At 37.1% G+C, this 23,115-nt stretch overlaps 1 long non-coding RNA gene across 1 annotated transcript; it reads right to left on the bottom strand.

Moving 5' to 3' along the window:
- Positions 1-131: 131 nt before the first annotated feature.
- On the bottom strand, positions 132-22,214 carry LOC125376822. Its single transcript, XR_007219278.1, has 3 exons — positions 21,639-22,214; positions 519-540; positions 132-278 (listed from the first exon to the last, which is right to left on the bottom strand). It is a non-coding gene; the product is annotated as an uncharacterized LOC125376822 (long non-coding RNA).
- Between the last annotated feature and the right edge of the window lie 901 nt (positions 22,215-23,115).

Here is a 23,115-nt window from a genome sequence, read left to right as displayed (position 1 = left end):
GCTTGTGAGGTTGTGTAATGGACACCGTTTTACACGTATGCGTAATGCCACGTATACGCTAGGTACATACCACGCAATATTAGATTAATAACAAACACCAATTTATACATACCCCCAACTTTGACGGCATGTTGTGTGTGCTTGTGTATGTGTCCTTCCTTGATATTGTACCGTCGTGACGTTGATTCAGGACACAGTTTGCACTGGAGTATTCCATCAACTTTAGCCAGTAAACTCTTACATGTGCCGAGCTCTTTTGTGTGCCATATGTCTTCATTCTGTAGACAAAGGTAGAAAGTGTAAAATCAACAAGTTTTCAAAAGAAGTCCTATTTTTCTATTGCTTGAGACTCCCGGACACTGAGTGGTGTAAAGCCACTTACATTTATGAGTACTAAATGAAACATAACGCGTCGATATCCATTATCTTCGCCGTGCATTTATGAAAACCTGTAACCAACTGAAGGTAGGGTGCTACAATGTCTAGGTTACATGGCCACTGTAGATAATAATACTCACGTTTGTTTCACAACGTCCATGCCTGGAAGAAATAAAATAATGACAATATATAAACATTTGAAGAAATGTGTACAACCATTAGAATCCTTAAATTTATGTTAACACTGTTACCAGTTTTTAGCACAAGGTGTAGGCAGTTTAAACTAGAACCAATGTCTTTATAACTAGGAATATATGCTCTTGGTTTATGTATATCACAATTCCATTAACGAGTTTCAGCCATCTCTTTCTATAACCTTATATAGTACGAACAATATAGTTAACATATACCATTACTTTCTTATTTGTGTGTTAGTGAGTGAATGAGTGCGTGCGTTCGTGTGTTCGTGTGTTCGTGTGTGTGTCTATGCAAACGTCTCAATTGAAATAGCCTGAAAACTTAGTGGCACATCTGTGAAGCTCACATGTTTCGCATAGAAAAGGTTTAATATACGGGTTTGAAATATTATAAATATTATTATCTCTTTCCTTTACCATTTAGGCATAAAATAACTTTAAAACAGTCGCTCTATACCCCCTTTTAGAAACTATATTGCTTCCCTTTACTACATGGGGTTGTCTATGCAAACGTTCTTATGGACATAGCCTGAAAACTAAGTGGCACATCTGGGAGCCTCGCATTTTTCGCATCGAAGTAGTTTAAAATACGTATTTGAAATACTATTTTCTCCTTCCTTAACTGTTTAGGCATAAATAACGTAAATGTATTCGCTCTACACCCCGTTTGGAACGCTAAAATACGGGTTTAAAATAGTATTAGTTCTTTTCACATTGATTTAGGCATCAAATAACTTAAAAAGAGTTGTTTAAAAACGCACTTTGGGAAGATATATGGCTTCGCTTTGACACGATCATCGATCCCGATTGCGTGAAGAGATGCGCATCATATTAAATACTGGATTGTCTGGTCCAGACTCGATTATTTACAGACCGCCGTCAAATAGCTCGAATATTGCTGAGTGCAGCGTTAAACAACCAAACAACCAACCAACCCAACCAACACGAGGGGCTGTCTATGCAAACGTCCCTTTGGAAATGCCCTGAAAACGTAGTGGCACATCTGGGAGCCTCGCATTTCTTGCATGCAAATAGTTTACAATACGTGTTTGAAATACAATGTTCACCTTCCTTAACTAGTTAGGCATAAAAAAACGTAAACGGAATCGTTCTGTGTCCCGTTTGGAAAACTATATTTGAAATACTATTTTCTCCTTCCTTAACTATTTAGGTATAAACAAACGTAAAAGGAGTCTCTCAATACCCCCTTTGGAACACTATATGGCTTTCCTTTAACACGGGGGAGATTATCTACACAACATCCCTTTGGAAATAGCCTGAAAACTTAGTGGCAAATCCAGGAGCATGGAAATAGTTTCAAATGCGGGTATGCAGCATTATTATCTCCTTCCTTCCATAAGAATGTTTAATGACATAACAAAACAAAACATAACATAACATAACATAACATAACATAACATAACATAACATAACATAACATAACATAACATAACATAACATGAGAAAAAGTAATATTCAAATGAATGTATTTTACATAAAAAGAACAATAGATACTCATTTCCACTGCGCATATGATAAAGACTAAACCTAAACGCCCTTCACCCTACCGTCATTCAATACGTATTGTCCCCGACATGAAAGATACGTGGAGTGCTCTTCTTTATGAAATTTTAATATTTTACGTTTCACATGCGAGCACATACTAATCGAAAACCATTTGAAACCCATTAAACAAAACTCTGGACATATTATACCCGCAAACATGGAGAAAAGAAACGCCTCTATTTTAATAAATTACTAAAAACTAACACGTGACAATGTACATGTTTCCCAAAGTGGCATTTTGAAAGCAAATCCTGCTTCCTTTCAACGTTGCACGAAAACTTAAAAAAATAGTACGTACCTTGCAAGAAATATTTTTTTGGACATGATCCAGTCTTGAAAGTTACATAGCCCTGTTTGTGAGTTCTCAGCGCTCTGTAAATATCTGAGTCTTATTGAGAGTCTGTTGTGAGATGCCCTGGGTGTGTTAAAGGCTGACCACGGCCTAAGTTTCAAAAATCTGTAGCTAGCTGGTGTTAGCACTTTTATCATGAGGCAGGATGTTCCTTGTTTATATGTATCAGTTAGCCCTGTCAACTTCATGAACCTCATTCTTACAGAATGTCAACCGCATGCCCCATTATGGGTTTCAGGTAGTATGTGCTTATCTTTTAGGATCTCACAGAAGCACTAAATGTGTTATCCAGTTATTGCTGTGACATCTCTAACTCCCTAGAAACTCCTCTGGGATCTGGAACTTGCCACAGAATGTATCACGTCACAATAAACAAACAAGTCCCCTAACAGACCCTAAAAGGAAAGAGTCTAGAGAGTCTAGACTTCTTGTTTCCAAAAATGAAGATATTCATTCTGGATTAAGAAAGGGCTACCGAACATCAAGTAATGTATTTGTTCATAAAATATTTACTTAATAGTTTTAACAAAAAGTAAAAAGAAAAATGTATACACTTCCTTTGTAGACTTTCAAAAGGCCTCTGATTCAGTTGACAGAGCACTACCCCTAACAAAGCTATTTCACATAAAATGTCAGGAAATAGTTCTTATAAAGTGAAAATTGACGGGGCATTTCACAATCCTTTAAATCCAACATCGGCATAAGACATGGGTGCATTTTGTCTCCCAGATTATTTAATATATTCCACAATGATCGTCCACCACATATCAAACAAGAAAATAACAAAATAACACTTAATGCTTTAAACATTTGTCATTTGTTGTTTGCCGATGACTTTGTACTTTTTGCCACTTCCAAAAATTCTGCACGAGTTATTTGATGGTCTAAGAGTATTTCGTGTAACAAATAACCTAAAGATTAAAGGTGAAAAAACAAATGTTGCAGTGTTTGGCAAATCAAGTAAAATAGAAGAAACGAATACTTGGACCTTGGTTGGTGCAAAAATTCTAGTTATGGATAGATATAATTATTTATGAATAACATTTGAAGCAAATGATAAACTTAATAATAGCGCCAAACCTCCCTTGAAATAGGGTCTAGGTACTACCATAAGCTTCAGTCTACCAATAATCTACCCAAATCTGGGGTATAGACGCAACACCCCTAGTCTGAACAACTTTGATTAATTAATCCCCGAGAAACTGCGGCGCCGATGTTGTATATCCATGTTAGGTGTCAACAAAACAACACACAATTGGGCAAGGCGAGCAGAACTAGGATTCTATACTCTTATGTACACAGTACTAATATAAATTACGAATTGCTATCACTATGGTGGTTCTTCAACATAGTGAAATTCTGCTTTACCCACTAGGCTACCCGACCGCCCCGTTCCATGTGATAGGAAAGCCCGAAGTGATGCAGGTGTCAGACGTTAACCACTTCGGTGAAACCCACGAGCACGGTTGTCGTACTGACCAAATCTAGAAACATAATCGGGGCGAACCGGGATTCGAACCCACGATCATAGATTTCTGGCGTGCCCAAGGGACGCGCTTTTCTGCACAGCGAATTGCTGCGCCTCAGACGACTCGGCCAACCGTGCCCCAAAAGGTGCAAGAAAAAACTGAGGACATTCAGGACAGTTAAAAATGAAATAAGATTAGAATCATATTTCAGTCACTGTAAAATAAGAAAATATCGAGTGCACTTTTCTAAACTAGGAGTAAGTAACCATAAATTAACTATAGAACTTGGAAGACATACAAAGCCACCCACCCCACTACATCAGAAACTATGCTCTACATGTTCAACCATTAATGAGGAAAGACACTACCTACTTTATTGTATCAAACACACGAAAGAAATAAATATACTCTTTGGAAAAGTATCCACACAAAATGTAAATGTCCACAATAATGAAAACATATTATTTCACCACATCCTCTCAAATATTTAGCCATCAACATCAATTGCATATGTTTCAAATGGATGGTGTCGAGCAATAGATTCCCGTGGATCAACCTATGAGTGAGTGAGTGAGTGAGTATGGTTTTACGCCGCTTTTAGCAATATTCCAGCAATATCACGGCGGGGGACACCAGAAATGGGCTTCACACATTGTACCCATGTCGGGAATCGAACCCGGGTCTTCGGCGTGACGAGCGAACGCTTTAACCACTAGGCTACCCGACCGCCCCTGGATCAACCTATGACATTTTATGTATAATATCATCAAATCTGTACTGTTGATATTTTCTATGCATTAAATTATTTCTTTGTGTTTTCAGGTATGTATGTCTGTCTGTATATGTGTATGTATGAATTATGATGTGTTTTTTTCGGGAATGGATTATTTTCTGCAATAAATATCCTTTCCAGATACAAATAAATCAGACATAATCCTATTGTACCTATGCTGTCATACAGATCATGAAACAAATATATCCATTACAGTCCCTTCCAAGCCTATGATATTTGGCAAGTCAAGATTACTGCAGTATCAGGGTCTGTACAAATCTGCTGAAATCACAGGCCTTGTAATCATCAGTTAATCTCCAGCTGGCATTAGTGACACCACACCAAGACCTCCTGCTCCTGCTCTTCCCCTGCCACTCGAGCTCTGGCCAGACATGTGTGATGACATTGGAGACCTGGTGACATATACAACCTTACCAAGCTCCGACTGAGTCTTCACAGCCTGGAAATTGAGAGGGGGAGATACTCCAACACCCCAGTTGAAAATAGGTTCTGTCCGCACTGTGACTGCCATTCCGTAGAGGATGAAGAACACTTCCTGCTTTCATGCCCACTATATACAGACCTTAGGAGAAATCTGATGGCACTGGTAGAAATAGGCGACCCTTCCCAGACCGATAAAACAAACCTCTTAAAACACTTTATGAATCCACCAAAAGAATGGTCAAGTCTTGTTGCCCGGACTATATACCACATGTACAAGCTGAGGCCATGAGAAAATTATATTATATTCAATCCAATTAAGTGAAATAACCAGCAATAACCTAATATACATAAATGTTTATATGATGTAAATGAAATAATGCCTCTATACAAAATGTACATCATATATACATATACCTGTCATATCTATAATTATATACATGTTCATATGTAGATAGTCTGTACCCTGCCCTATGAGGGTGTTCAGTACAATAAATTCTATTCTATTCTATACAACCTTTGTATTTTTTTTAGTTGTTTAATTGGTTGGCATTTCTGGTTAAAAATTAATAGGAACATTCACAAGTTGGCTTAAAGTATTGTCCACTCAAGTTGCCTCACCTAGACATGTTCGGGACACGTTATGTGAAGAACATTTTCGATGTACTGCTCTTTGAAAACTTTGCAGTCAGAAGAAATGTCTCTGTCTAAGTACTTCTAATAAAAACGTATATTCTGTCATACAACAATCAAGTCTCGTTAATCCGACAATCGGCTTTATCCGACACTAATGATGGGAACCTATTTAGACCCGTTAATCCGACAGTCTAGCACTCCGACTCCGACACACCTAATTTGCAACGAATTACCGAAATCACTCATTAATCAGTCTCGTTAATCCGACACAGTCATCAGCGTACTCCGTGGTCATCTGCCCTTTACTTCTATTTTAAGTGAAAGAATTAATAATTATCTAGAAAATAATAATTTGTTATCAGAATCACAAGGATGATTTCGATACGGATATTCTACTGTTGATAACATGTTCGTATTGCACTCCCTCATTGAATACCTCAAGACACACAAAAAGAAACTGTATTGTACATTTATAGACTTCTCTAAGGCCTTCGAAAACGTTTGGTGCTTTGGGCTATGGCAAAAATTAATAAAAACAAATGTACAAGGTAAACGTTTCGAGCTCATATTTAACATGTATCAAGGCATAAAGTCGTGTGAAGATTCATCGTTTTTCTCTAGTAATATCGGAGTAAGACAGGGGGAAAATCTATCGCCAATCCTGTGTGCTCTGTACCTAAATGACCTTGAAGAATATCTACAACAGGAAATACGTAAAGGTATTGATGTTATATCGGAAGATGAAGTAGTTAGAATCTGTAAAAATATTATTGTTTTGCAATATGCAGATGATACTATTAGACTTGCAGATAACCCCTGTGACCTAAGAGAAAAATAATATGAATGTTTTATTATGAATATTGAAAACAATGGAAGCTGAGTATTAATATTGATAAAACTAAGGTGGTTGTATTTGGATCAAGAAAGAACAATAATGTGTTTAGGATAGGCGATAATGTTGTTGAAGTAGTAGATCACTATAAGTACTTGGGTCTGGTTTTTAAACGAACTTGAAATTCCCTAGCAGCCAAGATGTCGTTAGTAGCTCAAGCTAGAAAAGCTAAGCACTTAATATATATTAGAATACGTAATCTTGACTTGCCAATAGACTGCCAGCTATTATTATTTGATCAAACAATCGTGCCTATATTAACATATGGTTCCGAAATTTGGGGATTTGATAAACTAGATATAATAGAAAATGTTTACACAGATTTCTTAATATATATACTAAGGGTAAAAAAAGCACACCCCACTATTTTTTATATGGAGAGCTGGGAAGAACCCCTATTACGGATTTAATTAAACAAAGAATGTTGACATATTGGTCTAAGATAACTTATAATAAACCAACGTGTACTGTTATGTATAGTTTTGCAGACTGCTGTAACCATAAATATGTTAAAGGACTATTTGATAGATTAGGCCTTAGTTTTATACGGACCTAACAATTCATGCCAAATATAAACGGATTAAATCAGTGTAGCCAGACGTGGACAAGTTATGTAAACAACTCTCCCAAGGCAGTATTTTACCGAATATTTAAACATAAACTCCAGTTAGAAAATCATCTGCTGTCGCTACCCTGAAGACTCGGTATCCCGATTACTAAAATAAGATCCACAAACCATAGATTACCAATAGAAAAGGGGCGATGGGAAAATATACCGCGGGAAGACAGAATTTGTAGTCATTGACTTAGCTGACGAATATCACTATCTACTAATATATCCTTTTCTGCATAACTTGCGTAAGTTATATCTTCAAAAGAAGTATTTTACAAGACCTTGTGCGATACCACTATGTTACTCAATACTGAAAGTTTATCAGAACAAAGAAAACTAGCACAGTTTGTAAAAGAAATCCTCAAAATGCTTAATTAAATGTATGAGTTTGTTGCAGTTAAACGTATAGTCTCCTGCCTCGTGTCACCATATACGAAATATACGTTTGTTGTTGTTGCCCGCGAGTACACAGCCTTGTGTTTTGATGCGAGACGAGTCGGCGAGAAGCTGCATATTTCAACGGCTGCAGAGATAAACTTGCTCAACAATAAACAATTACTGCTTTAAATAAACAAAACAGGAATAATCACATGCCTAGATTACCTCAATCTCATAAAATCGGATTCAAGTTCTCGCTACCACTGAGGACATCCCATTACAAGTATAGTGCAAACAGAATCTTTAGATTTTGCAGAAATATTGAATAACTTTGAAATCGTTGTCGGATTTTTCGAGAGATTTCTGGACATTAGACACTTAAGCTCTCTCAACTGCCCACGACTGACAGTGAGAGTGTGCGTGTTTGGGGAGAGGCAGTAGCGTCAGTAAATGATCCTGTCAGACACACTTTCAGCGGCCTGTCAGTGATGGGTGATAGCAATCTTTACGTGTGTTGTGAATTTCCAGGCAATTATAGCTCTACAGATTTGTTTAGTCCCTGAAAATGAAGAGAGTTTTATTATTAATATATTTCATAACTAATATTTAACAACTGTTTATATCTGTAAAATATGTTAATTTCAGAGACAAGATGTTCGTCTAAGACATATCATGTCGTAAAAGTTACGGTTTGTGGCTGTTTTAGTTTTGAGGCACACTCACCAAGAAAGGGTGATGACCAACAGTAACACACCCCGAGACACAAACCAATTTCAGATGTGAAACGCAGAGATTGTATAAGAAGATATGAAGATAAGATGGAGTAAAAGATATAGCAGAATCACTGCAAACCCCTCACCCCGACTCCTCACCTCCAACCCCCACCAGAGGGAAGCAATATAGTTTTCACCAGGTGGTATAGAGCGACTCTTTTTACGTTAGTTTATGCATGAAAGATTAAGGAATCAGAAAATATTATTTCAAAAACGTACTTAAAACAATTTCCATTCGAAAAAGCTAGGCTCCCAGATGTGCCACTATGTTTTCAGGCTATAGTTTCCAAAAGGGGGTATAGAGCGACTGTTTTAAAGTTATTTAATGCCTAAATGGTTAAGGAAAGAGATAATAATATTTCAAACCCGTATTTTAAACTATTTCCATGCGAAACATGCGAGGCTCCCAGATGTGCCACTAAGTTTTCAGGCTTTTACGATGGGGACGTTTGTATAGAGGGCCCCCTGTGGTAAAGGGAAGCTATATAGTTTTCACCAGGTGGTATAGATCGACTGTTTTAAAGTTATTTAATGCCTAAATGGTTAAGGAAAGAGATAATAATATTTCAAACCCGTATTTTAAACTATTTCCATGCGAAAGATGCGAGGCTCCCGGATGTGCCACTAAGTTTTCAGGCTATATCCATAGGGACGTTTGTATAGACGACCCCTTGTAGTAAAGGGAAGCTATATAGTTTCCAAGAAAGGATATAGAGCGACTGTTTTAAAGTTATTTAACGCCTAAATGGTTAAGGAAAGAGATAATAATATTTCAAACCCGTATTTTAAACTATTTCCATGCGAAAAATGCGAGGCTCCCAGATGTGCCACTAAGTTTTCAGGCTATTTCCATTCGGACGTTTGTATAGACAACCCCCCGTGGTAAAGGGAAGCTATATAGTTTTCACCAGGTGGTATAGATCGACTGTTTTAAAGTTATTTAATGCCTAAATGGTTAAGGAAAGAGATAATAATATTTCAAACCCGTATTTTAAACTATTTCCATGCGAAAAATGCGAGGCTCCCAGATGTGCCACTAAGTTTTCAGGCTATATCCATAGGGACGTTTGTATAGACGACCCCCCGTAGTAAAGGGAAGCTATATAGTTTCCAAGAAAGGATATAGAGCGACTGTTTTAAAGTTATTTAATGCCTAAATGGTTAAGGAAAGAGATAATAATATTTCAAACCCGTATTTTAAACTATTTCCATGCGAAAAATGCGAGGCTCCCAGATGTGCCACTAAGTTTTCAGGCTATTTCCATTCGGACGTTTGTATAGACAACCCCCCGTGGTAAAGGGAAGCTATATAGTTTTCACCAGGTGGTATAGATCGACTGTTTTAAAGTTATTTAATGCCTAAATGGTTAAGGAAAGAGATAATAATATTTCAAACCCGTATTTTAAACTATTTCCATGCGAAAGATGCGAGGCTCCCAGATGTGCCACTAAGTTTTCAGGCTATATCCATAGGGACGTTTGTATAGACGACCCCTTGTAGTAAAGGGAAGCTATATAGTTTCCAAGAAAGGATATAGAGCGACTGTTTTAAAGTTATTTAATGCCTAAATGGTTAAGGAAAGAGATAATAATATTTCAAACCCGTATTTTAAACTATTTCCATGCGAAAAATGCGAGGCTCCCAGATGTGCCACTAAGTTTTCAGGCTATTTCCATTCGGACGTTTGTATAGACAACCCCCCGTGGTAAAGGGAAGCTATATAGTTTTCACCAGGTGGTATAGATCGACTGTTTTAAAGTTATTTAATGCCTAAATGGTTAAGGAAAGAGATAATAATATTTCAAACCCGTATTTTAAACTATTTCCATGCGAAAAATGCGAGGCTCCCAGATGTGCCACTAAGTTTTCAGGCTATATCCATAGGGACGTTTGTATAGACGACCCCTTGTAGTAAAGGGAAGCTATATAGTTTCCAAGAAAGGATATAGAGCGACTGTTTTAAAGTTATTTAATGCCTAAATGGTTAAGGAAAGAGATAATAATATTTCAAACCCGTATTTTAAACTATTTCCATGCGAAAAATGCGAGGCTCCCAGATGTGCCACTAAGTTTTCAGGCTATTTCCATTCGGACGTTTGTATAGACAACCCCCCGTGGTAAAGGGAAGCTATATAGTTTTCACCAGGTGGTATAGAGCGACTGTTTTAAAGTTATTTAATGCCTAAATGGTTAAGGAAAGAGATAATAATATTTCAAACCCGTATTTTAAACTATTTCCATGCGAAAGATGCGAGGCTCCCAGATGTGCCACTAAGTTTTCAGGCTATATCCATAGGGACGTTTGTATAGACGACCCCTTGTAGTAAAGGGAAGCTATATAGTTTCCAAGAAAGGATATAGAGCGACTGTTTTAAAGTTATTTAATGCCTAAATGGTTAAGGAAAGAGATAATAATATTTCAAACCCGTATTTTAAACTATTTCCATGCGAAAAATGCGAGGCTCCCAGATGTGCCACTAAGTTTTCAGGCTATATCCATAGGGACGTTTGTATAGACGACCCCTTGTAGTAAAGGGAAGCTATATAGTTTCCAAGAAAGGATATAGAGCGACTGTTTTAAAGTTATTTAATGCCTAAATGGTTAAGGAAAGAGATAATAATAATTCAAACCCGTATTTTAAACTATTTCCATGCGAAAAATGCGAGGCTCCCAGATGTGCCACTAAGTTTTCAGGCTATATCCGTAGGGACGTTTGTATAGACGACCCCTTGTAGTAAAGGGAAGCTATATAGTTTCCAAGAAAGGATATAGAGCGACTGTTTTAAAGTTATTTAATGCCTAAATGGTTAAGGAAAGAGATAATAATATTTCAAACCCGTATTTTAAACTATTTCCATGCGAAAAATGCGAGGCTCCCAGATGTGCCACTAAGTTTTCAGGCTATTTCCATTCGGACGTTTGTATAGACAACCCCCCGTGGTAAAGGGAAGCTATATAGTTTTCACCAGGTGGTATAGATCGACTGTTTTAAAGTTATTTAATGCCTAAATGGTTAAGGAAAGAGATAATAATATTTCAAACCCGTATTTTAAACTATTTCCATGCGAAAAATGCGAGGCTCCCAGATGTGCCACTAAGTTTTCAGGCTATATCCATAGGGACGTTTGCATAGACGACCCCTTGTAGTAAAGGGAAGGTATATAGTTTCCAAGAAAGGATATAGAGCGACTGTTTTAAAGTTATTTAATGCCTAAATGGTTAAGGAAAGAGATAATAATATTTCAAACCCGTATTTTAAACTATTTCCATGCGAAAGATGCGAGGCTCCCAGATGTGCCACTAAGTTTTCAGGCTATATCCATAGGGACGTTTGTATAGACGACCCCTTGTAGTAAAGGGAAGCTATATAGTTTCCAAAAAAGGATATAGAGCGACTGTTTTAAAGTTATTTAATGCCTAAATGGTTAAGGAAAGAGATAATAATATTTCAAACCCGTATTTTAAACTATTTCCATGCGAAAAATGCGAGGCTCCATAGGGACGTTTGCATAGACTAACCCCTTGTAGTAAAGGGAAGCTATATAGTTTCCAAGAAAGGATATAGAGCGACTGTTTTAAAGTTATTTAACGCCTAAATGGTTAAGGAAAGAGATAATAATATTTCAAACACGTATTTTAAACTATTTCCATGCGAAAAATGCGAGGCTCCCAGATGTGCCACTAAGTTTTCAGGCTATTTCCATTCGGACGTTTGTATAGGCAACCCCCCGTGGTAAAGGGAAGCTATATAGTTTTTACCAGGTGGTATAGAGCGACTGTTTTAAAGTTATTTAATGCCTAAATGGTTAAGGAAAGAGATAATAATATTTCAAACACGTATTTTAAACTATTTCCAAGCGAAAAATGCGAGGCTCCCGGATGTGCCACTAAGTTTTCAGGCTATATCCATAGGGACGTTTGTATAGACGACCCCTTGTAGTAAAGGGAAGCTATATAGTTTCCAAGAAAGGATATAGAGCGACTGTTTTAAAGTTATTTAATGCCTAAATGGTTAAGGAAAGAGATAATAATATTTCAAACACGTATTTTAAACTATTTCCATGCGAAAAATGCGAGGCTCCATAGGGACGTTTGCATAGACTAACTCCTTGTAGTAAAGGGAAGCTATATAGTTTCCAAGAAAGGATATAGAGCGACTGTTTTAAAGTTATTTAACGCCTAAATGGTTAAGGAAAGAGATAATAATATTTCAAACCCGTATTTTAAACTATTTCCATGCGAAAAATGCGATGCTCCCAGATGTGCCACTAAGTTTTCAGGCTATTTCCATTCGGACGTTTGTATAGGCAACCCCCCGTGGTAAAGGGAAGCTATATAGTTTTTACCAGGTGGTATAGAGCGACTGTTTTAAAGTTATTTAATGCCTAAATGGTTAAGGAAAGAGATAATAATATTTCAAACACGTATTTTAAACTATTTCCAACCGAAAAATGCGAGGCTCCCAGATGTGCCACTAAGTTTTCAGGCTATATCCATAGGGACGTTTGTATAGACGACCCCTTGTAGTAAAGGGAAGCTATATAGTTTCCAAGAAAGGATATAGAGCGACTGTTTTAAAGTTATTTAATGCCTAAATGGTTAAGGAAAGAGATAATAATATTTCAAACACGTATTTTAAACTATTTCCATGCGAAAAATGCGAGGCTCCCAGATGTGCCACTAAGTTTTCAGGCTATATCCATAGGGACGTTTGCATAGACGACCCCTTGTAGTAAAGGGAAGGTATATAGTTTCCAAGAAAGGATATAGAGCGACTGTTTTAAAGTTATTTAATGCCTAAATGGTTAAGGAAAGAGATAATAATATTTCAAACCCGTATTTTAAACTATTTCCATGCGAAAGATGCGAGGCTCCCAGATGTGCCACTAAGTTTTCAGGCTATATCCATAGGGACGTTTGTATAGACGACCCCTTGTAGTAAAGGGAAGCTATATAGTTTCCAAAAAAGGATATAGAGCGACTGTTTTAAAGTTATTTAATGCCTAAATGGTTAAGGAAAGAGATAATAATATTTCAAACCCGTATTTTAAACTATTTCCATGCGAAAAATGCGAGGCTCCCAGATGTGCCACTAAGTTTTCAGGCTATATCCATAGGGACGTTTGTATAGACGACCCCTTGTAGTAAAGGGAAGCTATATAGTTTCCAAGAAAGGATATAGAGCGACTGTTTTAAAGTTATTTAATGCCTAAATGGTTAAGGAAAGAGATAATAATATTTCAAACCCGTATTTTAAACTATTTCCATGCGAAAAATGCGAGGCTCCCAGATGTGCCACTAAGTTTTCAGGCTATATCCATAGGGACGTTTGTATAGACGACCCCTTGTAGTAAAGGGAAGCTATATAGTTTCCAAGAAAGGATATAGAGCGACTGTTTTAAAGTTATTTAATGCCTAAATGGTTAAGGAAAGAGATAATAATATTTCAAACCCGTATTTTAAACTATTTCCATGCGAAAAATGCGAGGCTCCATAGGGACGTTTGCATAGACTAACCCCTTGTAGTAAAGGGAAGCTATATAGTTTCCAAGAAAGGATATAGAGCGACTGTTTTAAAGTTATTTAACGCCTAAATGGTTAAGGAAAGAGATAATAATATTTCAAACACGTATTTTAAACTATTTCCATGCGAAAAATGCGAGGCTCCCGGATGTGCCACTAAGTTTTCAGGCTATTTCCATTCGGACGTTTGTATAGGCAACCCCCCGTGGTAAAGGGAAGCTATATAGTTTTTACCAGGTGGTATAGAGCGACTGTTTTAAAGTTATTTAATGCCTAAATGGTTAAGGAAAGAGATAATAATATTTCAAACACGTATTTTAAACTATTTCCAAGCGAAAAATGCGAGGCTCCCGGATGTGCCACTAAGTTTTCAGGCTATATCCATAGGGACGTTTGTATAGACGACCCCTTGTAGTAAAGGGAAGCTATATAGTTTCCAAGAAAGGATATAGAGCGACTGTTTTAAAGTTATTTAATGCCTAAATGGTTAAGGAAAGAGATAATAATATTTCAAACACGTATTTTAAACTATTTCCATGCGAAAAATGCGAGGCTCCATAGGGACGTTTGCATAGACTAACTCCTTGTAGTAAAGGGAAGCTATATAGTTTCCAAGAAAGGATATAGAGCGACTGTTTTAAAGTTATTTAACGCCTAAATGGTTAAGGAAAGAGATAATAATATTTCAAACCCGTATTTTAAACTATTTCCATGCGAAAAATGCGATGCTCCCAGATGTGCCACTAAGTTTTCAGGCTATTTCCATTCGGACGTTTGTATAGGCAACCCCCCGTGGTAAAGGGAAGCTATATAGTTTTTACCAGGTGGTATAGAGCGACTGTTTTAAAGTTATTTAATGCCTAAATGGTTAAGGAAAGAGATAATAATATTTCAAACACGTATTTTAAACTATTTCCAACCGAAAAATGCGAGGCTCCCAGATGTGCCACTAAGTTTTCAGGCTATATCCATAGGGACGTTTGTATAGACGACCCCTTGTAGTAAAGGGAAGCTATATAGTTTCCAAGAAAGGATATAGAGCGACTGTTTTAAAGTTATTTAATGCCTAAATGGTTAAGGAAAGAGATAATAATATTTCAAACCCGTATTTTAAACTATTTCCATGCGAAAAATGCGAGGCTCCCAGATGTGCCACTAAGTTTTCAGGCTATATCCATTCGGACGTTTGCATAGACGACCCCTTGTAGTAAAGGGAAGGTATATAGTTTCCAAGAAAGGATATAGAGCGACTGTTTTAAAGTTATTTAATGCCTAAATGGTTAAGGAAAGAGATAATAATATTTCAAACCCGTATTTTAAACTATTTCCATGCGAAAGATGCGAGGCTCCCAGATGTGCCACTAAGTTTTCAGGCTATATCCATAGGGACGTTTGTATAGACGACCCCTTGTAGTAAAGGGAAGCTATATAGTTTCCAAAAAAGGATATAGAGCGACTGTTTTAAAGTTATTTAATGCCTAAATGGTTAAGGAAAGAGATAATAATATTTCAAACCCGTATTTTAAACTATTTCCATGCGAAAAATGCGAGGCTCCCAGATGTGCCACTAAGTTTTCAGGCTATATCCATAGGGACGTTTGTATAGACGACCCCTTGTAGTAAAGGGAAGCTATATAGTTTCCAAGAAAGGATATAGAGCGACTGTTTTAAAGTTATTTAATGCCTAAATGGTTAAGGAAAGAGATAATAATATTTCAAACCCGTATTTTAAACTATTTCCATGCGAAAAATGCGAGGCTCCCAGATGTGCCACTAAGTTTTCAGGCTATATCCATAGGGACGTTTGTATAGACGACCCCTTGTAGTAAAGGGAAGCTATATAGTTTCCAAGAAAGGATATAGAGCGACTGTTTTAAAGTTATTTAATGCCTAAATGGTTAAGGAAAGAGATAATAATAATTCAAACCCGTATTTTAAACTATTTCCATGCGAAAAATGCGAGGCTCCCAGATGTGCCACTAAGTTTTCAGGCTATATCCGTAGGGACGTTTGTATAGACGACCCCTTGTAGTAAAGGGAAGCTATATAGTTTCCAAGAAAGGATATAGAGCGACTGTTTTAAAGTTATTTAATGCCTAAATGGTTAAGGAAAGAGATAATAATATTTCAAACCCGTATTTTAAACTATTTCCATGCGAAAAATGCGAGGCTCCCAGATGTGCCACTAAGTTTTCAGGCTATTTCCATTCGGACGTTTGTATAGGCAACCCCCCGTGGTAAAGGGAAGCTATATAGTTTTTACCAGGTGGTATAGAGCGACTGTTTTAAAGTTATTTAATGCCTAAATGGTTAAGGAAAGAGATAATAATATTTCAAACACGTATTTTAAACTATTTCCAACCGAAAAATGCGAGGCTCCCAGATGTGCCACTAAGTTTTCAGGCTATATCCATAGGGACGTTTGTATAGACGACCCCTTGTAGTAAAGGGAAGCTATATAGTTTCCAAGAAAGGATATAGAGCGACTGTTTTAAAGTTATTTAATGCCTAAATGGTTAAGGAAAGAGATAATAATATTTCAAACCCGTATTTTAAACTATTTCCATGCGAAAAATGCGAGGCTCCCAGATGTGCCACTAAGTTTTCAGGCTATATCCATTCGGACGTTTGCATAGACGACCCCTTGTAGTAAAGGGAAGGTATATAGTTTCCAAGAAAGGATATAGAGCGACTGTTTTAAAGTTATTTAATGCCTAAATGGTTAAGGAAAGAGATAATAATATTTCAAACCCGTATTTTAAACTATTTCCATGCGAAAGATGCGAGGCTCCCAGATGTGCCACTAAGTTTTCAGGCTATATCCATAGGGACGTTTGTATAGACGACCCCTTGTAGTAAAGGGAAGCTATATAGTTTCCAAAAAAGGATATAGAGCGACTGTTTTAAAGTTATTTAATGCCTAAATGGTTAAGGAAAGAGATAATAATATTTCAAACCCGTATTTTAAACTATTTCCATGCGAAAAATGCGAGGCTCCCAGATGTGCCACTAAGTTTTCAGGCTATATCCATAGGGACGTTTGTATAGACGACCCCTTGTAGTAAAGGGAAGCTATATAGTTTCCAAGAAAGGATATAGAGCGACTGTTTTAAAGTTATTTAATGCCTAAATGGTTAAGGAAAGAGATAATAATATTTCAAACCCGTATTTTAAACTATTTCCATGCGAAAAATGCGAGGCTCCCAGATGTGCCACTAAGTTTTCAGGCTATATCCATAGGGACGTTTGTATAGACGACCCCTTGTAGTAAAGGGAAGCTATATAGTTTCCAAGAAAGGATATAGAGCGACTGTTTTAAAGTTATTTAATGCCTAAATGGTTAAGGAAAGAGATAATAATAATTCAAACCCGTATTTTAAACTATTTCCATGCGAAAAATGCGAGGCTCCCAGATGTGCCACTAAGTTTTCAGGCTATATCCGTAGGGACGTTTGTATAGACGACCCCTTGTAGTAAAGGGAAGCTATATAGTTTCCAAGAAAGGATATAGAGCGACTGTTTTAAAGTTATTTAATGCCTAAATGGTTAAGGAAAGAGATAATAATATTTCAAACCCGTATTTTAAACTATTTCCATGCGAAAAATGCGAGGCTCCCAGATGTGCCACTAAGTTTTCAGGCTATTTCCATTCGGACGTTTGTATAGACAACCCCCCGTGGTAAAGGGAAGCTATATAGTTTTCACCAGGTGGTATAGAGCGACTGTTTTAAAGTTATTTAATGCCTAAATGGTTAAGGAAAGAGATAATAATATTTCAAACACGTATTTTAAACTATTTCCATGCGAAAAATGCGAGGCTCCCAGATGTGCCACTAAGTTTTCAGGCTATATCCATAGGGACGTTTGTATAGACGACCCCTTGTAGTAAAGGGAAGCTATATAGTTTCCAAGAAAGGATATAGAGCGACTGTTTTAAAGTTATTTAATGCCTAAATGGTTAAGGAAAGAGATAATAATATTTCAAACCCGTATTTTAAACTATTTCCATGCGAAAGATGCGAGGCTCCCAGATGTGCCACTAAGTTTTCAGGCTATATCCATAGGGACGTTTGTATAGACGACCCCTTGTAGTAAAGGGAAGCTATATAGTTTCCAAAAAAGGATATAGAGCGACTGTTTTAAAGTTATTTAATGCCTAAATGGTTAAGGAAAGAGATAATAATATTTCAAACCCGTATTTTAAACTATTTCCATGCGAAAAATGCGAGGCTCCCAGATGTGCCACTAAGTTTTCAGGCTATATCCATAGGGACGTTTGTATAGACGACCCCTTGTAGTAAAGGGAAGCTATATAGTTTCCAAGAAAGGATACAGAGCGACTGTTTTAAAGTTATTTAATGCCTAAATGGTTAAGGAAAGAGATAATAATATTTCAAACACGTATTTTAAACTATTTCCATGCGAAAAATGCGAGGCTCCCAGATGTGCCACTAAGTTTTCAGGCTATATCCATAGGGACGTTTGTATAGACGACCCCTTGTAGTAAAGGGAAGCTATATAGTTTCCAAGAAAGGATATAGAGCGACTGTTTTAAAGTTATTTAATGCCTAAATGGTTAAGGAAAGCGATAATAATATTTCAAACCCGTATTTTAAACTATTTCCATGCGAAAAATGCGAGGCTCCCAGATGTGCCACTAAGTTTTCAGGCTATATCCATAGGGACGTTTGTATAGACGACCCCTTGTAGTAAAGGGAAGCTATATAGTTTCCAAGAAAGGATATAGAGCGACTGTTTTAAAGTTATTTAATGCCTAAGTGGTTAAGGAAAGAGATAATAATATTTCAAACCCGTATTTTAAACTATTTCCATGCGAAAAATGCGAGGCTCCCAGATGTGCCACTAAGTTTTCAGGCTATTTCCATGGGGACGTTTGTATAGACAACCCCCCGTGGTAAAGGGAAGCTATATAGTTTTCACCAGGTGGTATAGAGCGACTGTTTTAAAGTTATTTAATGCCTAAATGGTTAAGGAAAGAGATAATAATATTTCAAACCCGTATTTTAAACTATTTCCATGCGAAAAATGCGAGGCTCCCAGATGTGCCACTAAGTTTTCAGGCTATATCCATAGGGACGTTTGTATAGACGACCCCTTGTAGTAAAGGGAAGCTATATAGTTTCCAAGAAAGGATATAGAGCGACTGTTTTAAAGTTATTTAATGCCTAAATGGTTAAGGAAAGAGATAATAATATTTCAAACACGTATTTTAAACTATTTCCATGCGAAAAATGCGAGGCTCCCAGATGTGCCACTAAGTTTTCAGGCTATATCCATAGGGACGTTTGTATAGACGACCCCTTGTAGTAAAGGGAAGCTATATAGTTTCCAAGAAAGGATATAGAGCGACTGTTTTAAAGTTATTTAATGCCTAAATGGTTAAGGAAAGAGATAATAATAATTCAAACCCGTATTTTAAACTATTTCCATGCGAAAAATGCGAGGCTCCCAGATGTGCCACTAAGTTTTCAGGCTATATCCGTAGGGACGTTTGTATAGACGACCCCTTGTAGTAAAGGGAAGCTATATAGTTTCCAAGAAAGGATATAGAGCGACTGTTTTAAAGTTATTTAATGCCTAAATGGTTAAGGAAAGAGATAATAATATTTCAAACCCGTATTTTAAACTATTTCCATGCGAAAAATGCGAGGCTCCCAGATGTGCCACTAAGTTTTCAGGCTATTTCCATTCGGACGTTTGTATAGACAACCCCCCGTGGTAAAGGGAAGCTATATAGTTTTCACCAGGTGGTATAGAGCGACTGTTTTAAAGTTATTTAATGCCTAAATGGTTAAGGAAAGAGATAATAATATTTCAAACACGTATTTTAAACTATTTCCATGCGAAAAATGCGAGGCTCCCAGATGTGCCACTAAGTTTTCAGGCTATATCCATAGGGACGTTTGTATAGACGACCCCTTGTAGTAAAGGGAAGCTATATAGTTTCCAAGAAAGGATATAGAGCGACTGTTTTAAAGTTATTTAATGCCTAAATGGTTAAGGAAAGAGATAATAATATTTCAAACCCGTATTTTAAACTATTTCCATGCGAAAAATGCGAGGCTCCCAGATGTGCCACTAAGTTTTCAGGCTATTTCCATTCGGACGTTTGTAGACGACCCCCTGTGTTAAAGAGAAGCGATATAGTTTCCGAGACAGGATATAGAGCTACACCTTTTACTTCATTTTATGCCTAAATGGTGAAGTAAAGATATAATAATATTTTAAACCCGTATATTAAACTATTTCCATGCGAAAAATGCGAGGCTCCCAGATGTGCCACTAAGTTTTCAGGCTTTTTCCATAGGGACGTTTGCATAGACAACGCCCTGTGTTAAAGAGAAGCAATATTGTTTCCAAATGGGGGTATAGAGGGTCTGTTTTAGAGTTATTTTATGCCTCAGTTGTTCAGAAAAGAGAAAATAATATTTCAAACACTTTTTTCAAACTATTTCCATGCGAAACATGCGAGGCTCCCAGATGTGCCACTAAGTTTTCAGGCTAATTCCATTCGGACGTTTGTAATAGTCGACCCTCTGTGTTAAAGGGAAGCTATAAAGTTTCCAAAAGGGGATATAGAGCGACTGTTTTCAAGTTATTGTATGCCTAAATGGTTAAGGAAAGAGATAATAATATTTCAAACCCGTATTTTAAACTATTTCCATGCGAAAAATGCGAGGCTCCCAGATGTGCCACTAAGTCTTCAGGCTATTTCCATACGGACGTTTCCATAGACAACCCCTAGTGGTAAAGGGAAGCAATATAGTTTCCAAAAGGGGGTATAGAGCGACTGTTTTAAAGTTATTTTATGCCTAAATTGTTTAGGAAAGAGATAATAATATTTCAAACAAGTATTTTAAACTATTTCCATGCGAAACATGCGAGGCTCCCAGATGTGCCACTAAGTTTTCAGGCTCTTTTCCAATGGGACGTTTGTATAGACGACCCCCTGTGTTAAAGGGAAGCTATATAGTTTCCGAGACAGGATATAGAGCTACTCCTTTTACCTCATTTTATGCCTAAATGTTTAAGTAAAAAGATAATAATATTTCAAACCTGTATTTGAAACTATTTCCATGCGATTCATGCGAGGCTTCCAGATGTGCTACGAAATTTTCAGGCTATTTCCATAGTGACGTTTGGATAGAGAAAACCCTATGTTAAAGGGAAGACATATAGTTCCCGAGTGAATGAGTTAAAAGTTAACGAGAGAGGTTGTAGATCGAAATGATTTACCAACAATTTTACAGGTTGGGAGTTATGCAGAAGAAGCATATGATGTGACTGTAATTCCCTTGACTTTACTACTAAGATAATCTAGTTTACCCTTTCTTTACCAATGTGTTGTATTTAACTTAGATTTTATGGTAATGTTGCAGCCATGTTTCTTATTTCGTTTCCGATGAAACTTTGATCATTGGTAACATTACATAACATTTGCAAAGGACGGGCATACAAAAGAACTACACAAAGGTCAAACTACTGATCATATGAATCATATTATATATAGTAGCTTCACGCGATGTATGCTCAGTTGCTTTATAAGATTATTTGATGAGAAACAAATGCATTATAACACAAGAACATACTGATATATATCTTTACTATCTATATGGCTACTTTACCTATTTGACACGCTTGATGATAAAATAGTTGGAACTAATTGAAGATGATATTGTATAATATAAATGCATTCCCAGCCGGAAGTAAAGAACGTGTCGTCTGTTACAAACAGCTTGCAGATTAATTATCCAGCCGTCCTCGTCTTTATCAGTTAGGAGGTGGGAGATTTGTTCATGTGAACCTTCACTGAAGGGATTTGTTCCGGGGCCGCGCTGCAGTTTATTTGGAGATGTCGTATCAGATTACAAAAGTGCTGTCATCATTTGGCCTTGACGTGTTGACGGGAGAATGGCGTTGAGCAGGCGGCGGAGAGGGGTTCTTATTTAAGATGACCCAGACTGGAGAAATAGAATAAAAACGCATAATTGAATTCAATAGAAAAACACTGGAACATGCATGCTGAAACAGAACAGTGAACTAAAATGTACCTAAATATAGGTGGCTGGAGGGGTTGGTGCAGCGTTCGAAATACCTGCCTGCCCGACCGTCCGAGACTGGTTGATTTTAACCCGTACTGTCAGATTTTCAAATCCCCCTGCCCGACGGTCGGGTTTTATTTTATAGGTGAAAATATTCTAAATAATTCCCGATGATAAGCATTAATTCACATGTAAAGATGAATGATAAAATGTAACCAAAAAGAAACCCCGTTAGCTTTTAGCCAACCTAACATTTAGCGATGCGCTTATGCTACAAGCAATCAGTTTTGATATTTTTAATTAAACTATCCTGAGAAACATATGATTATAGTGGGCAGGCAGGTTTTGGTCAGGGCTGGCAAGTATTTCTGCTAGCCAGTCCTGTGGTCTGGCTGAAATTTTTGGGAGTTTCATACCCTGGTTGGTGGTGGGGAAATTAAAGGAAACATTATTCAGGAGCTCTTAACTGTTTGGACAATATTTTAAAAGAGTTCAATTTAACTATAAACCCCCAAAGTATAGACTTTCTTGGTCAAACTCCTCTCACGGTATTTACTTTCGAAACAAGAATATTATATGAACAGGGTGTTATATACTACCTAGTATGCACTAGACAAATAATGTAACATGTGAATAAGTATAAGATATGTGAATAAGTACTATAATAAGACACAAAAATGTTATCAATGCTTTGGGAAAAGCCTGTGTAAGTCTATGTCTCCTGACCCCGGGTTCCATCAGATAAGGGACAGTCTCGCCACAACACAGCTGTTGCTGAAAGGGGATATAAACAATAACACAGAGATGTGGGTCAGCTCACTGGCACTTTTTACTGGCACATGTGCCGATCAGTGGCATGAGCCTTCCCCATATGCAAAAAAAAAGTTAACTACGGCCTTGGAAATCATATCTTAAATTGTTCTTTTATACTTGCAGTACACAATATCATGCTGCGATAGCTCTTAGGTTTTCATTGACCAAATTAGAATTTACAAATGTGTAGCTGTCCTTGCAAAAATCTCGTCTAGAGGAGTTGGGTCGTATATATATATCAGGGTGG

The sequence above is a fragment of the Haliotis rufescens genome, unplaced genomic scaffold (genome assembly GCF_023055435.1).
Source record: "Haliotis rufescens isolate VD_foot unplaced genomic scaffold, xgHalRufe1.0.p SCAF_8, whole genome shotgun sequence".
Classification (NCBI taxonomy): Eukaryota; Metazoa; Mollusca; class Gastropoda; order Lepetellida; family Haliotidae; genus Haliotis; species Haliotis rufescens.
This window is presented reverse-complemented; position numbering and strand designations above follow the sequence as displayed.